This window comes from Dermacentor albipictus, chromosome 3 (genome assembly GCF_038994185.2).
Source record: "Dermacentor albipictus isolate Rhodes 1998 colony chromosome 3, USDA_Dalb.pri_finalv2, whole genome shotgun sequence".
NCBI lineage: Eukaryota > Metazoa > Arthropoda > Arachnida > Ixodida > Ixodidae > Dermacentor > Dermacentor albipictus.
Window position 1 is genome coordinate 192,049,237 of NC_091823.1, and position 15,972 is coordinate 192,065,208.

Genomic DNA, 15,972 nt, shown 5'->3' on the forward strand with positions numbered 1-15,972 from the left:
GCGTCATTGAAAAAAAATCTCACTTCCACCCGAAAGGCGAAATATGGACTCCCACAACAGAGCATTAAAACATTGCGCCAAGTAAGCCTCGTCGGTTCATAGGCCGTATGAACTGCAGCACAGATTTCCTTAGTAAGTAAACACGCCTGGTGTCGCTTTCCTATAGACAGGCATGAACTGAGATCATTCGATGGCAGCGAGGACGCTCGCCTGTTCGTGCCATCGCGGGCACTGCGTGGTGCTGCCATTAAGGTGCGAAAACACCTTGTGTTTTGTTTTTCCTTCCTCCATGGATGCTGTTTTCCTTGCCATTTGTGCCGAGCGTCCAAAGGCTTCCGTGACTTACGTGACTGCCGGAAAACAGCGTGCAGCAAGGCGTCGGCCTTGGCCCCCTTGCACCCGCTACAGGTCTCCACCACACGGGCCGAGCGGGCACGGCTGCCAGTGCCGCGCATGCATCGTCGAACCGCAGACAACATAGGGCTGACGCGAACGCGCACCGAGTGTCCGTACTAGCGAAATCACACAATGTCCTGATGTAATGATGAAAAATAACATTTTGCGAATCTAACTGTTCTCTTAATGTGGAAAAAAAGACAACAGACATTTGAGACCTTGCAGAATCACAACCTACTTTCCAAGAGAGCTGCCTATTTCGAGCAGCTGCAATAAAAATTGTAACTGTTAGAAAGAAGCACTTCCGATAAAAATGCCCGCAATCGGATACTACTATGTTTCAAAGCGTTGCTGCTATATATGACTGGTCAACTTAAAGCGTTGCCCGCATATAAGCTTTCGACCGCCTGAGTCATTTTTACGGACAGGAATACAACCACTCACATTAGTTCGCGAGAACATTGGTCCAATTTTCAGTACTTATTCATTAATTAATTTACTTATGTATTTCTTGGGCCCTCATGACTTACACTGCATTAGAACATGTATAAGAAAAAATATATAAAATAAAGCAGGAGAATACAACGAGCACGTAAACATTCATGTCATAATATAAGTTCTTCGCGGAACCAAAAAGGCGCCTTTAGACGTAGAAACGAAAAAAGGAAACAAAATAGTGCATAAACTGAACGGATACGATCTCAAAAATTATTATGTAGCTCATGCTGGTGAGTGACCTGCGGAAATGATGAATGTATGTGTGTAACGCCAACGAAGCAGGAAGGTGGTACCGTTGGGGTCCTGTTTTATTAACGACGTGCTGGCAATAGGTAATAGTGTGGCCTAGACGTGGTGAAATGAATGGAGCTGGTCTGATTCAAGGCGTTGAATACGCGATTATTGTGACGCATTTTATTAAAGATACAGAGGGGTGACACCTTTCGTTGAGTACGGAGTAATGGAATGTTTAGACTAGATTTTATGTTGATTACGCTGGCAGTGCATGGATTGTGATAATGATGTGAGTTGAGCGATTCTGCACCATTTCAAGCCTATTGATTAGTGCAACGTGACAGGGGTTCTACAGTGATCAGGCATATTCCCGGTTAGGGCGAACATAATTGACGATGGGGGCTCGGTAGCAGCGCGACGGTGCAGTCTACTAATCCGCTGCATTTCGCTATGCAGGTTAGTAATAAACTTTCTGTTTTGGCTAAAAAAAGCACTAGTCATTTTTTGATGCAGCTACCGAGCCCTCAGTGCTGTGCCTGTATCGTTGCCGAGTGCTCGCGTGTTATCCGCGCTCTTTTGCTATGTTCGCTTGACGTAGAAACCAACCCAGGCCCCGACCGCTTCGACACCGTACTTGCCGAGCTGCAGAAAGGAACTACCGGCCAATCTGCGTTATTGTCTGTAATAAAGGACATAAAACAGCTGAAGACAAGTGACACAGCATTGGTTGACCTAAACGCACGCATGAACGATCCGGAATACCACTAAGCTACTCTTTGTGCTCTCCACTCTGAAACAGACATCCTGAAAACATTAACAACTGAACTTACTTCCAAGATCGACAAGCTAGAAACACGAGTGGACGACGCAGAAAATCGCTCCCTTCGTAACAATCTCATTTTTTACAATGCGCCGGACACTAACCCCGCTGACACGTGTGCAGACTCAGGAAGAACTGTCACTCGCCATTCCTTCGAACAACTAGGCCTTGACACGACCCTAATTTAATCAAACGTGCTCACCGTCTCGGGCGTCACTCGACTGTTGGTACCAGGCCTATCATCGTGAAATTCACCTCATCCAAAACTGAAGAACGCATCCTAGCGTGTGGTAATAAACTTACAGGCATGGACTACAGCATGGGTGAGGACTTTACCGATCCCGTACGCAACGCTCGTAAAAATCTTGTAGCCTATGCCAGATCGGTATCCGATAATTTCTCCCTGCGCTTCAAAACTTTACACATTTGTCCGATATGCTACATATTCGATGAATCTTCACAAACAGTAAAATAGGTGAAATAGCAATCATCTCCTTATCAATCGATAGACCGTTCTATGCATGCCATTGTACATTCAAGCACTTTCATAGTGAGCAAATTTCTCTAACGTCGGCAGTTTTATTTCAAAGATTGACATCATTTCAAATATCGTCTTATCTTCCGCTAGCAGCCTACTAATCATAACGGAAACGTGGGTAAACAGTGACATTTCGGATAGTGAAGTACTTGCCGACTTGCCTAATTTCTACGCCTTCCGCAAAGATCGCCTATTGGCGGCGAGGAGTTACGGAGTCGCCCTCTATCGGAAGCGCCTCGCTGGCGTAGTATGAGGGATCACGTGGCGCGCTCCTCATAGGTTTTGCTGTCAGCGCTCACTGAAAACACCACGCGCGAGCTTTCCCGGACATTTCTGTAAGTACTTTCGAAACGAGAGAAGTTTCTTACTGTCTAAATAATAATCTTGGGCCAACTGAAAGTACACAATCATTTACAGTCGCTATCTCTTTACCGAATACGTACAGTGAACGCCACTGCGCGCGGTCGCCGCGATGGAGTCTGCCGAACCGGCTACTTAATTGCTTGAAAGGTAGGTAAACGCTGAGAGCAAACTATGTGAAATATGTTCTTATAGTGTTTGTATAACTAAATGGAGCGTAATAGAATGAAGCCTCAATGCAGCGATCGCGTAGATTCGCAGCGACCGACTGCGCGTCTGCATGCTTGTCCGCGCACTGTTTCGCTTTCTCCGCGCGCGCGTTTTCGCACCGTGTCATGAGCTTTAGGCCGCAGAATATGAGCATTTGACAGTATACAAGCAACCATTGTTGCGTGGGCGCTATCAGAGCTGTTCAAAAATAATTTCATTGTAGGGACTTCGACACCTACGGGGACTGTGATGTGCCGTCGCGACGATTCAATCTTTTTTTTCTTCAAAATTCTTTGACCTTTCGATACTATTTCTCGAGTTGCGTCGCACTGTATGTTTATCGGCGTTCTCAGCGCGCAATTTCCCGCTGCTCCTTTTTTGTAATCCAGTGCATTAATTCATAACACAAACATGACCATATGACATGCTTTCTTTAAATGTGCTTCTTACCGCTGCCTTTCCACTCCACTGAACTTGCCAGTATCTATAGTATCGACAAGTTCATAGACCAAACCGTCATGACATTAGTCGGGCAGCGGACTCGGGCGTGCGTCTCAGTGCGCGTTTTCAGAACATCGCAGACCGGGCGCCATAGCAGAAATCTTCCTCGCCTCTGTGCTTGCTGCATACCCGAGTTGTAGCCGATGACTGTTTGCCGGTTTTATGTTTCGCGAGCCAAGCTTCACACAGCTTCTTGTCCTGCGGCTATGTGTGAATAAGGCTGACACCGGCCTCCGTTACGTGCGTCCGGCCCTGCGGCACCGAGCAGTAGCCTACCATGTCGCGCGCCTTCAAAGGCAGCCACTACATATTGTAGTGCTTTCAAGCGTTGTAAAGGAGACACTGGAAGCGGGAAAATTTCGCCACTAAATGAAAACCGCAGCGTACGAGGGAATTTAAACTCGTTTTCAGCTCGCTTCGGCGCGCCCGAAGCAGCCGACGCGGCCGCTATGTCCACGTGATCCCTCCTAGCACGTCACGCCGACGGTGGCGCCAGCTTTTCCAGTGGTGGAGCTCGAGGCCAATAGAAGGGGGAAGGGGGTTCTGTTTGCAACTGGACAGGAACTATCTCGTACAACAATTAATATTTAATCAGCCATGGAAATGATATGGGTCTTATGACATGCTTCACCGCAATCTCCGTTTTAATTGGCGTAAGCTACAGGCCTTCTATTACTACAGATTTCTCTATAAAACAGAAAAATGCAATAAATATAAATTAAAACTAACCATCCTAACACCCTTACTGTCTTATTTTGAGACTTCAATTTCCCGAGTACTGATTGGCATAGCCTAACTACCACAGGTGATAGAGATACTAACGAATTTCTTGACGTTTGCCTTATTTTAATCTTGTTTAAGCTATACCGGAACCAACCTGTCTAACTGCAAACTGCGCACAATATTCTCGACGTAATAATAACGGATAATCCGGAATATGTTTATTTCATCACGCATCTACCAGGTGTAAGCGATCAGGAAGTCATACATGCCGGCTTAACGTTTAAACCATTTTCAATGAAATCAAGCAAACGTATTATGCGGCTTTATGATAAAGAAAACTATACTGCATTAAGTGATGAATTTCGCCCATTAATTACCCTGTTTTCAGTCTGATTTTAATCATAGATCTATCAACAATAATTGGTCCTTGCATAAGACAAAAATTCAAGGTTCGGTGGACAGGTTTTTTCCAAGCATGAATATAAGAACTGCCCCCACTCTTGGTTCGCAAATACAATCAAACATCGTGAAAACAACAAAAAAGCGTCTTTTCCGTTCCACGAAGTTGCGGTCTAATCAGAACACTTGGGACAAGTATTATGCAGCGAAAAACATACACACAATATGTGCGAGAAGCCAAACGCTCTTACTTTCATTCCACTCTGCCTTAAACTTTGTCTACTGACCCCCGTAGGTTCTGACAAGTCATTAATCCCCAGAATACACGTAAAATTTCCCCACCGATACATAAGGTGAAACTATCTGTGAACACGATTGCGCCAACATTTTTAACGCAGCTTCTATATCCGTGTTTACTAATGAAACCGATCCGGCTGTTTCTCCAAACACTGCAATTCGTCAGGAGACAATGCCTGCACTTATATATTCTTCAGAGTGGATTTTCTCACTAATAGAGAACTTAAACCTTTTATCATCGGTAAGAAGACGAAATGCTTCTCATGTAGAACACATCGCGCCCGTGTCTGTGCGTTTGTGGACCTCTCACTGCACTTGTAGGGTCTACCGCCCCCTACATCGCGGTGATGGTTGTACGACACCCCGTGGACCCTCCCGGTTCCCGTTCACCCGCGGACATCGGTTCGAGGATGCGAGGAAATACATCGAGTGATAGTAGGACACACAGCTGTACTCCCCATCAGGTGATACAGTGAAAGCTCGTTAATTCGAACTTCAATCATTCGAATTTATGGATAATTCGAACTGTACGATTTGGTCCGGCCAAGCTCCACAGAAGTCTATGTAGAAAAAAGTCCGTGAATTCGAAAGCGAGAAGGTTCGCTCACGGATAATTCGAACTACGCTCGCCTGGCACACGGCCAGAGAAACGCGCCTACTGCCTACACACAAGGCTGTATTGCCTCCGAAATGGGGAGAACGGCGAGAGAAGGCGAAATCGGAAAAAATCTAACCGACGCGGGGTCAGCCAGAAGGCAGCGGCGGCTGCCGCCTCTCCGTTCTACGTAACCTCTGAGACTTCTTGCCCGTTGCGAATCTCGGAGGCTTTGCAAATCTTGTGAAGCTGCTAATGTTGTGCGGAGATGGCACGGCAAGCGCCAAAACACAGCGAATCAAGTAGGTCGCATCTGCGCTTGCAATCAAGAACGAAAGAATCAGGGCCTTCGTCACCTTCACATGTTCGGCGTCTTTGTCTCGGCAGTCTTCATCGGTTGTGTACTTCTGTTTTCAGCTTAGGAGGTATCGGCCGTTGCGATTCATTGTGATGGTGTTAAGCCTCGGCTAACGTTCGTTTCGGTGGACATCGGTGGTGTGGCACAGGCGGATCCAGAGCTTCGACTTGAAGATGGCGTGTGCCCGCGGCACACGCCATCACTTTCTGACTCGCCAAATTTCTTACATTCCCTACTGCTTCCAAATCGCAGTGTACTGTTGCTCTCCTTCACTTACGTTAGTTCAAACTTTCATTAATTCGAACTGAAGCGGCTTCCCCTTGCGGTTCGAATTAACGAGCTTTTACTGTATATCCTCGGAAGACAGCTTTCGAGTTGTCCAGTACCTTAGGGCTAAACGAAGAATTCTCAACGCATCTTCGGCGCCAAGTTCGACCACCGTGAAATCTGTGCCTTAACGATGGCCTCACTGCGTCCTGTTTATGCAAGAGTGTGTTCCTTCACCAGCAACGTATGATGACCAATCACCAACTAGCCGAACTTTCCACATTACTGAGCTACTGACAACCATCGCATTCTCAACAGGCAAGCACTTTCCGTTCATCTAGAAAACACCATGCCACGAGAGATGGAGGATGTCAGGATAAACACTCGCAGAAACATCCTGGAAATCGATGTGTTAAACCAGAGTGCGCTGAACATACAACATATTGACACGTGTACATGCTTATCTTTCTTGGGTGACCATGTTTCACCGCTTAACAAATGTTATCACGCAGCGCAGGACGTGACTGCATGTATAGGAAGTTTCTGTTATCATATCGATGGTTCCATACGCTGTCCGTCATCGAACCTTGTGTAACCTGATTGCATGTATGCGTGGCACGACTAATGTAGAACTTTGTGGAAGACACGCGGGTCCCACCGGTAAGTCTGGAACAATCGACGATTGATGTATACACGCCGACGCGCGTGACCCGTTGATCATATTTTCGACGATCGGCGACTGTATTCACCGCAATCGTTGCGCTATAAGTGTAGCCTGTTTTTGGGGGCACAGGTTCGCCCAATAAAAGTTAGTTTTGTCTTTCACAGCATTGCTACACTGTTCTTAAACGTCACCACTACGTGACATCTGATTCAGGTGCTTTGCGTTCACGTACCGGACGGCCCCATAAAGCCGTGACCCAAACCCGCACGTGGAAGGCAAGACCAACGTCGCCAAGAACCAGTGAGGTAGCCGCAGGCTGCATGGACATCCCCCGTAGGACGGACTTTTGCCTGAGACGACCAGGAAGATCGTCGCCCAGTCAGTCCCAATGGCAGCCCCAGCGTCTCCCACCGTGCTGCAGATTCCCAGGGAGCCTCCGACGTTTCGTGGTTCAACATTTGACGACCCCGAAACCTGGCTTCAGACATACGAGAGGGTCGCTGCTTTTAACCGGTGGAACAGCGATGAGAAACTTCGACATGTCTTTTTCGCATTGCAAGACGCCGCCAGAACATGGTTCTAGAACCGAGAAGCCACCTTAACGATATAGGACGTGTTCCGAAGCGGCTTCCTGCAGAAATTCACAAGCGTCGTACGTCGAGAAGCAGTCCGAAAACTACTAGAAACCCGAGTGCAGCTGCCTAATCAGACCACCGCGATCATTACAGAAGAGATGAGCCGCCTATTCCGCCACGCCGACCCGGAAATGCCCGACGAGAAGAAAGTCCGCCTACTGATGTGTGGTGTAAAGGAGGAACATTTCGCCGGAATGGTACGAAGCGCACCGAAGACTGTTGACGAGTTTCTTCACAAGGCCGCTAGCGTCGAGAAGACACTGGAAATGCGGAACGGGCAATCAACCGCCGCACGAACTCGACAAGCGGCGCCGGAGTTCAGTCACTGGCCACCGACGACCTGTGCGATACTATCCTAGCGGTCGTGTGAGAGGAGCTATAGAAGCTGTTCCCGTCATCAATGCCTCAAGTGGCTTCGATTCCCGATTACGTACGTGAGGAGCTCCAAGAAGAACTCGGAGTAGCCCCTGAATCGCCGCAGCCTCAGCCGCAAGCGATGACATACGCCGCTGTAGCCCGCCCTCACGTTCCCCCTCCGCGACCACAGCAGGGCCCAGTGACGACACAGTTCCGTCGTCCACCACCACCCCCGCCGCCAGCCCGCCAACCCGTCACCCCACGCGGCATTCCAAGGAAGACTGACGTTTGGCGCGCCCCTGACCACCGTCCGCTTTGCTATCACTGCGGAGAAGCCGGGCGCATCCTCCGCCGATTTCCACACCACCATATGGGACTCCGAGGGTTCGCCGTTAACGCGCCGCGACGACAGATTGGCGAACGACCTCGCGATTTCGCCGACAACATGGCCGCCACTCAGTGGAGCCCTCGACGACCGTCCCGTTCGCCTTCACCAGGCCGCTATATGTCGCCACAGCACCGACCATACACCGGCCCAGCCTGGGGCCGCTCTACGATCCCATATCCAGAAAACTAAAAGCAGCAACCGATGGAGGTGCGGTTGCTGCGACGAAGTCAGGCAGCAAAGACTACGCCGACGAAATACGACGTGACGACGACACATACCAGCCATAGGTCAACGCGACGCAGCCGTGGTCCCACGCCAAGACCTAACTGTATCGCAAGACAAAGAACCACCGACCTCGACGTGCTTTTCGACGGCCACGCAGTTACCGCCTTAGTGGACACAGGGGCCGAATACTCCGGAATGACTGGACACACTGCTGCCCAGTAGGAGAAAGTTAAAACTGCATAGGAAGGCCCTCAAACTCGAACCGCTGGAAGACACCGCATTATGTCGACTGGGATATCCAGGGTAAGAATTACCGTTCATTACCGGACTTACCCTGCCACTTTTGTTATCCTCCAACAGTGTTCACAACACGGCGCAACCATAGACCTGAAGACAAAATCGATAACGCTGTCCGAAGGTCAATCGATACCGCCGGAGAGCTCTCGTGGTCACCACGCCTTGAGTGCACTCGACAATCAAGTGAACACCCCGCCGGGCTACATCATTATTACTTCCGTCGGCACCGAAACACCCGCTGACGTAGAAGGCGTCATCCAGGGTGACCAACATGTACTGCTCGACCGTGAAATTTGCGTCCCAAGAGGGATCGCTGGACTACACGGAGGGAAGGCGGAAGTTATGCTAACCAGTTACAGCCAAGAGTTCAAGCACATCAACAAGGGCACGACAGTCTCGTACATCGAGGAAATTGTGGAAACCAGCAATGTCCTTGTCCTCTCGGATTCTGCCGCATCTACCCCGATGAGCATAATCCCCGAACCAGACTTCGACGTAAACCCAAGTCTTCATATGAGTAAGCAGCACCAGTTTAGAAGTTTTCTCCAACGATACAAAGACTGCTTTTCGACGTCATCGTGGATTCGACAAACACCAGTTGCAAAGCATCGCATAATAACCGAAGAGTGCACTCGACCACTCCACCACAGCCCTTACCGAGTTTCGACGCGAAAACGGGAAGCTATTAGACAACAAGTCAATAAAATGCTGCGTGATGACGTCATCCAGCTGTCGAAAAGCCCGTAGGCATCTCCTGCAGTCTTGGTGAAGAAAAAGTACGGAACCCTACGCGTCTTCGTCGGTTATCGTCGACTGAAGAAGATCACGAAGAAGGATGTGCGCCCCCTTCCACGGATGTACGATGCATTGGATCCGCTCTGCAACGCAAAATACGTCTCGTCGATACACCTCAAGTGTGGCTACTGGCAATTAGCAGTTGACGAGAGAGATCGCAAAAAGAACGCCTTCATCACGCCAGAACGGCCTCTACGAGTTCAAGGTCATGCCATTCGGACGATGCCCGGCGCCTGCAACGTTTCAGCGTTTCATGGACATGGTGTTAGCAGGATTGAACTGGCAGACGTGCCTTGTTTGCTGGGATGACGTCGTTGTCTTCGCCGGAAATATCGACGATCACCTTAAGTGACTTGCGACAGTATTAGAGGCCACCAAGTCATCCGGGTTCACTCTGAAGCCGGAAAAGTGCCGCTTCGCTTAGGATGAGCGTCTGTTCCTAGGCCACGTCATCAGTAAATCTAGAGTACGCCCGACCGGCAGAAGAAAGCTGCCATCGCCAAGTTCCCGAAGCCAATCGTCAAGAACGCAGTGCACCGATTCTTGGGCATGTGTGCCTAATATAGGCGCTTTGTCAAGAAATTTTCACGCAATGCGCAGCCGCTAACACATCTAACCAAATGTGATGCCGATTTAGTGTGGGAAATGCCGGAGGCCGACGCACTTGAGGAAGAGAACACTGACGCCGGCTGCCTATCAAGCGCCCCCATCGGTCCCCCGCCAGAAGATGACGAGGACGCCGACGCCTTCCTTTATATAATAAGTGCGGAAGACTTCACTAAAGAGCAACGAGCAGACCCGGAGCTAAAAGGCCTCGTCGAGCATTTGAAAGGGTACACCAACATTATCGCCAGGGCATTTAAGCGCGGGTTGTCTTCGTTCACACTTCAAAACAACCTGCTCGTGACGAAGAACTTCTCCCCAGTCCGCCCGAGCTACCTTCTTGTTCTACCGTCAGTGCTACGTCCAGAAGTACTGCACGCCCTACATAACGATACTACGTCTGGGCACCTAGGATTCTCCGGGAAGCTGTTGACGATACAGGATGGGTATTATTGGCCGCGTCTGACCGCCGACGTCACCCGTTACGTCAAGACATGCCGAGACTGTCAGCGACGAAAGACACCACTGACGAGGCCAGCAGGATTCCCGCAGATTGGAATGGATTTGTTGGGGCCGTTTTCGACGTCAACATACGGGAATAAGTGGATCGTCACAAACGAATGGCCTCACGGAGCGCCTGAACAAGATCGTCGCCGACATGCTAGCAATGTACGTCGACGTCGAGCACAAGGCGTGGGACGCGGTCCTGCTGTATGTAACTTCGCTTACAGCATGGCGGTGCAAGAAACAACACAGATCACGCCGTTCAAGTTGGTTTACGGCAGGAACCTGACGACGACGCTCGAGGCCATGCTGCCGTACGTCACTGACGAATAGAATGTTGATGTCGCTACGTATCTGCAGCGCGCCGAAGAAGCCCAACAGCTCGGCCGCCTACGGACCAACAACCAGCAGCGTACCGACAGCCGACACTACAACCTTTGACGGCGCTACGTCGAGTACCAGCCCGGTGACCCTGTTCGGGTTTGGACCCCGATACACCAACGAGGACTCAGTGAAGAACTATTTCGATGCTATTTTGGACCCTACGAGGTCATCCGACGTATTGGCGCACTAGACTATGCTGTCGTGCCAGACGGCATTACGCATGCACAGTGGCCCCGCGCACGATCTGCAGTGGCCCACGTGGTGCTTCTTAAGCTCTTTTACGCACGCTGACGAACTTCCTTTGTTTGTTGTTCCTTTGCTATGTGTGTTTTTGTTTATTACTTTCGTTTGTTTGCAGCATCGGGTTGATGCTTTTTAAGAGGGGGGTATGGACACGTGTACACGTTTATCTTTCTCGGGTGACCACGCTTCACTGCTTAACAAATGTTATCCCGCAGCGCAGGACGCGCCTGCATGTACAGTAAGCTTTTGGATTGTTATCGGTGGTTCCATTCGCTGTCTGTCACCAAACCTTGTGTAATCTGATTGCATGTATGCGCGTCGCGAATAGTGTAGAACTTTGTGGAAGACACGCGGTTCCCACCGATCAGTCTGGAACATTGGACGATTTTCTTATAAAAGCCGACGTGCTTGACCCGTTGATCAGATTTTCGACGATCGCGGACTATATTCGTCGCCTACGTTGCGCTCTAAGTGTAGCCTGTTTTTGTGGGCACAGGTTCGCCCAATAAAAGTTAGTTTTGTCTTTCACAGGATTGCTACTGTTTTCTTCAACGTCACCACCACGTGACAATTTAACGCACCTGGGTAACATCGAGGTCTGATGCGTCGCGCCAACGAATGGTGCCACAATAACAGGAGTCATCGATGACATTGACAATAAAATACCTAATGCCGCCCTCCCAGTTCTCATAAAACCAGCAATCGAACACTGCGTCATTGTGCACCTTGGTATCCTCGGTAACACACGTTGCTTGAGCATTACGTTCCAAGGCGACTGCCTTCAATCCAACGTGAATGTTGGCTACTTTCGCCACCAGGTTCGACCATTTATTCCAAAACAAATGCAATGTTTCACATGTCAGAAGATTGGCCATGTGAAGAGTGTTTGCAGAGATTCCACCGTGTGCCCTCATTACGCCGAACCCCTTTCAGAAGACAAGTGCAGCGCAACCACGCTGAAGTGTTCTAACTGTCAAGGTGATCACAGCGCCTCTTCTAATGACTGTCCGCAGATCAAGAAAGAGATCACCATTCTTAAACAAACGGTGAGAGACAGCTCTAACCACAAAGAGGCCGCTGCGAAAGTCCGATGAAGACGACGTCACCGTCGAAGATATTCGCGATGGAAAATACAACCTTTTCATGAAAAGTCGGTCCGTCAAGCAGCACCATCAGCGGAAGTTTCCAACACCCCAAACACCGATTTTGGAAAGCAGAAAACTGCCCGACCTCTCTGTACAAAGGAATGGCCGCCACTTACGCGTAAACGACCGGCAGAAGAGCCGTAGAAGAAGCTGCCCCCAGTAAAGCAAGGTGCTGCATTCGAGGAGTCGCGTAAAACAGATGAGCGAGTGATAGCTCTTCTTAGGCCTTTAATGAATCCCATTCGCGTGTTTCTAAACATGCACACACCTTCTGCCAGAGTGCACTTCAAGTACTGGACACTCTGAGTCTGGTGCTGGCAACCCTTGAGTAGATCGTGGCTCTCCAACCACTCTCTTTCAGGGATGAGGTCTGACAAGCAGCTATTTTTCAGTGGGAGTCCCGCGGACTCAAAGCGCCCATTTCGGATTTCCGTCACATCGTGTATGTCCATATGTTTCCCATTCTCGTCATTGCCAAGCCGAACTTATCGAACACGATTAGGCTTTCTGACTATGAATAGTTTATGTCGTCAACTGTTGGTGGAAACAGTAAGGTCTTGTTGTTTATTCGCCATGACCTCACTTAGATCGCCACCTCATGGCGATAATCAATATACGTGTATGCGTAACAGTCAACAGAAAGAATTCTACCTTTAGTGTTGGCGGTGCCAATCTATCTCCATCATGTCCATTTGGTCACAAACTAGGTGACATCCTTTCCTCCTTTGCCGATCCCTAGGTCAATATTGGAGACTTCGACACCGATCATATGCTCTGGGAAAGTTCGAAGATCAACGCGAGAGGAAGGGCTCTGGTATCTTTCGCCTGCATTAATGAACTTTGGCTGTTGAATGACGAAAGATATACGTTTCTACGTGGCTCCACGTACAGCAGCTGTATTGACTTGGCTCTTGTCTCACGAAGCCTTCTCAGAAGTGCTGGGTAGTTTGCGGACATGGAGACGCACGGAAGCGACCACATCCTCATGTATGTCAAGATCAGAGGATCGTCTCCTTGCGAAATACGGGATACGACCCAAAGAGTGAACAGGACTAAATTTCAGTCTGTCATGGAAGAAGACTGCGAAGCCAATCTATCTTTCGGCTTGAAAGAGCCCATCAAGAGCGCTGTGAAAGAAACTATGCATACTCTTATATGTTCTTCGAAACTGATGGAATTTATTGTGGAACTAGAATGATTTCGAGCAATCCAACGACAAGTTGAACGAAGGTACCGACGTACGAAGGCAATGGATGATTTCCGCACTGCCAGAAGCACGCAAAATAAAATCCAGCGCCGATCAGACCAGCTTCAACCGTAACGTTGTTTTGCCTTCTGTGACTCGCCAGAACCACGCAAGCCGTTATTGTAACTATGGAGAACGGTGCATGGTCTCCGGACACCCCCCATACGGTAGTTTCCATTCAAAGCTTTAGCTCTTTCTCAAAAGAGACCGGCGATTAATGTGGCAGAGGAGTTCTGCGTCACGTTATCTGGCCAACTCACAAGTCCCAAGATTTCACCGCCATCGAGTAGTTGTCTGTTACTACGTGATCACCGCATCTATGTACCAATCTCAATCCACGAACTTAAGGCTGCATTAGCTTTATGTGGCTGCACATCAGCACCAGGACCTGCTGGAATTTTCTACCGAGCTCTGTGTCATCTAGGTGAGCGAGCGAGAGTTGTCCTCCTTGAGTTGTACAATGAACCTTAGAGAGATGGAACGCTACCAATGAGCTGGAAGAGAAGTTGCCTTTTTCTACTGCTGAAGCCTGGCAAGTCGCCGTTGGAGCTCTCATCATACCGGCCAATCACTTTGCCAAGATGTGTGGTCAATGTAATAGAGAGGATGGTCCTAGGACGCCTGGAGTGGTACTTGAAGTACCAAAACACTTACCCGGACGCCATGGCGGGCTTTTGACGTAGTCAGTCATCGATCGGTAACGTCGCCGACCTGGTCACCTATATTCAGCATGAGAAATGCCGTAAGCGTCTCTGCGCTTCTTTGTTCCTCGACGTCAAAGCGGCGTATGAATACGTTGCGCATGAAGCCATCCTCTCTGCTCTCGAACGTGTAGGAATGGGTGGTCGGACGTTTTAATGGATACGGACCTATCTCTCCATACGATCCTCTTTTGTAAGCACTGAGGAAGGCCATACTTCTCTGCATTATAGCTACCGCGGTGTCCCGGGGTAGCTATACCGGGTAGGATGGTGTACTTATTCATCATCATCATCAGCCTGGTTACGCCCACTGCAGGGTAAGTGCCTCTCCCATACTTCTCCAACAACCCGGTCAGGTACTAATTGTGGCCATGTTGTCCCTGCAAACACCTTAATCTCATCCACCCACCTAACTTTCTGCCGCCCTATGCTACTCTTCCCTTCCGTTGGAATCCATTCCGTAACTCTTAATGACCATCGGTTATCTTCCCTCCTCATTAAGTGTCCTGCCCATGCCCATTACTTTTTCTTGATTTCAACTAAGATATCATTACCTCGCGCTTGTTCCCTCACCCAATCTGGTCTTTTCTTATCCCTTAATGTTACACCTATCATTCTTCTTTCCATAGCCCGTTGCGTCGTCCTCAATTTATGTAGAACCCTTTTCGTAAGCCTCCAGGTTTCCACCCCGTACCTGAGTACTGGTAAGACACAGCTGTTATAAACTTTTCTCTTTAAGGAATAATGGCAACCTGCTTTTCATGATCTCAGAATGCCTGCCAAACGCACCCCAGCCCACTCTTATTCTTTTGATTATTTCCGTCTTATGATCCGGATCCGCAGTCACTACCTGTCCTAAGTAGATGTGTTCCCTTAGCACTTCCAGCGCCTCACTACCTATCGTAAACTGCTGTTCTCTTCGCAGACTGGTAAACATTATTTTAGTTTTCTGCAGATTATATTTGGCCTTCGAATAATTTTGCAGATAACTAATTTGTCTCTCCAGGTCAGTGAGCAGGCACTGCAGTTGGTCCCCTGAGTTAATAAGCAAGGCAATATCATCAGCAAATCGCAAGTTACTAAGGTATTCTCTCTTAACTCTTATGCCCAATTCTTCCCAATCCAGGTCTCTGAATACCTCCTGTAAACACGCTGTGAATAGCATTGGAGAGATCGTATCTCGCTGCCTGACGCCTTTCCTTATTTTGATTTTGTAGCTTTCCTTATGGAGGACTACGGTGGCTGTGGAGCCGCTATAGATATCTTTCGGTATTTTTACATACGGCTCGTCTACACCCTGATTCCGCAATGCCTCCATGACGGCTGAGGTATCCACTGAATCAAACGCTTTCTCGTAATCAATGAAAGCTATATATAAAGGTTGGTTATATTCCGCACATTTTTCTATCACCTGATTGATAGTGTGAATAAGGTCTATTGTTGAGTAGCCTTTACGGAATCCTGCCTGGTCCTTTGGTTGACGGAACGCTAAGGTGTTCTTCAATCTATTTGCAATTACCTTAGTAAATACTTTGTAGGCAACGGACAGTAAGCTGATCGGTCCAAAATTTTTCAAGTCCTTGGCGTCC

General features: G+C 48.8%; 1 protein-coding gene across 1 annotated transcript in view; it reads left to right on the forward strand.

Annotated features, from left to right (window-relative positions):
• Positions 1–15,972, forward strand: part of LOC135908708 (uncharacterized) — an 834,911-nt gene that overhangs the window by 508,256 nt on the left and 310,683 nt on the right. The window lies entirely within an intron of this gene.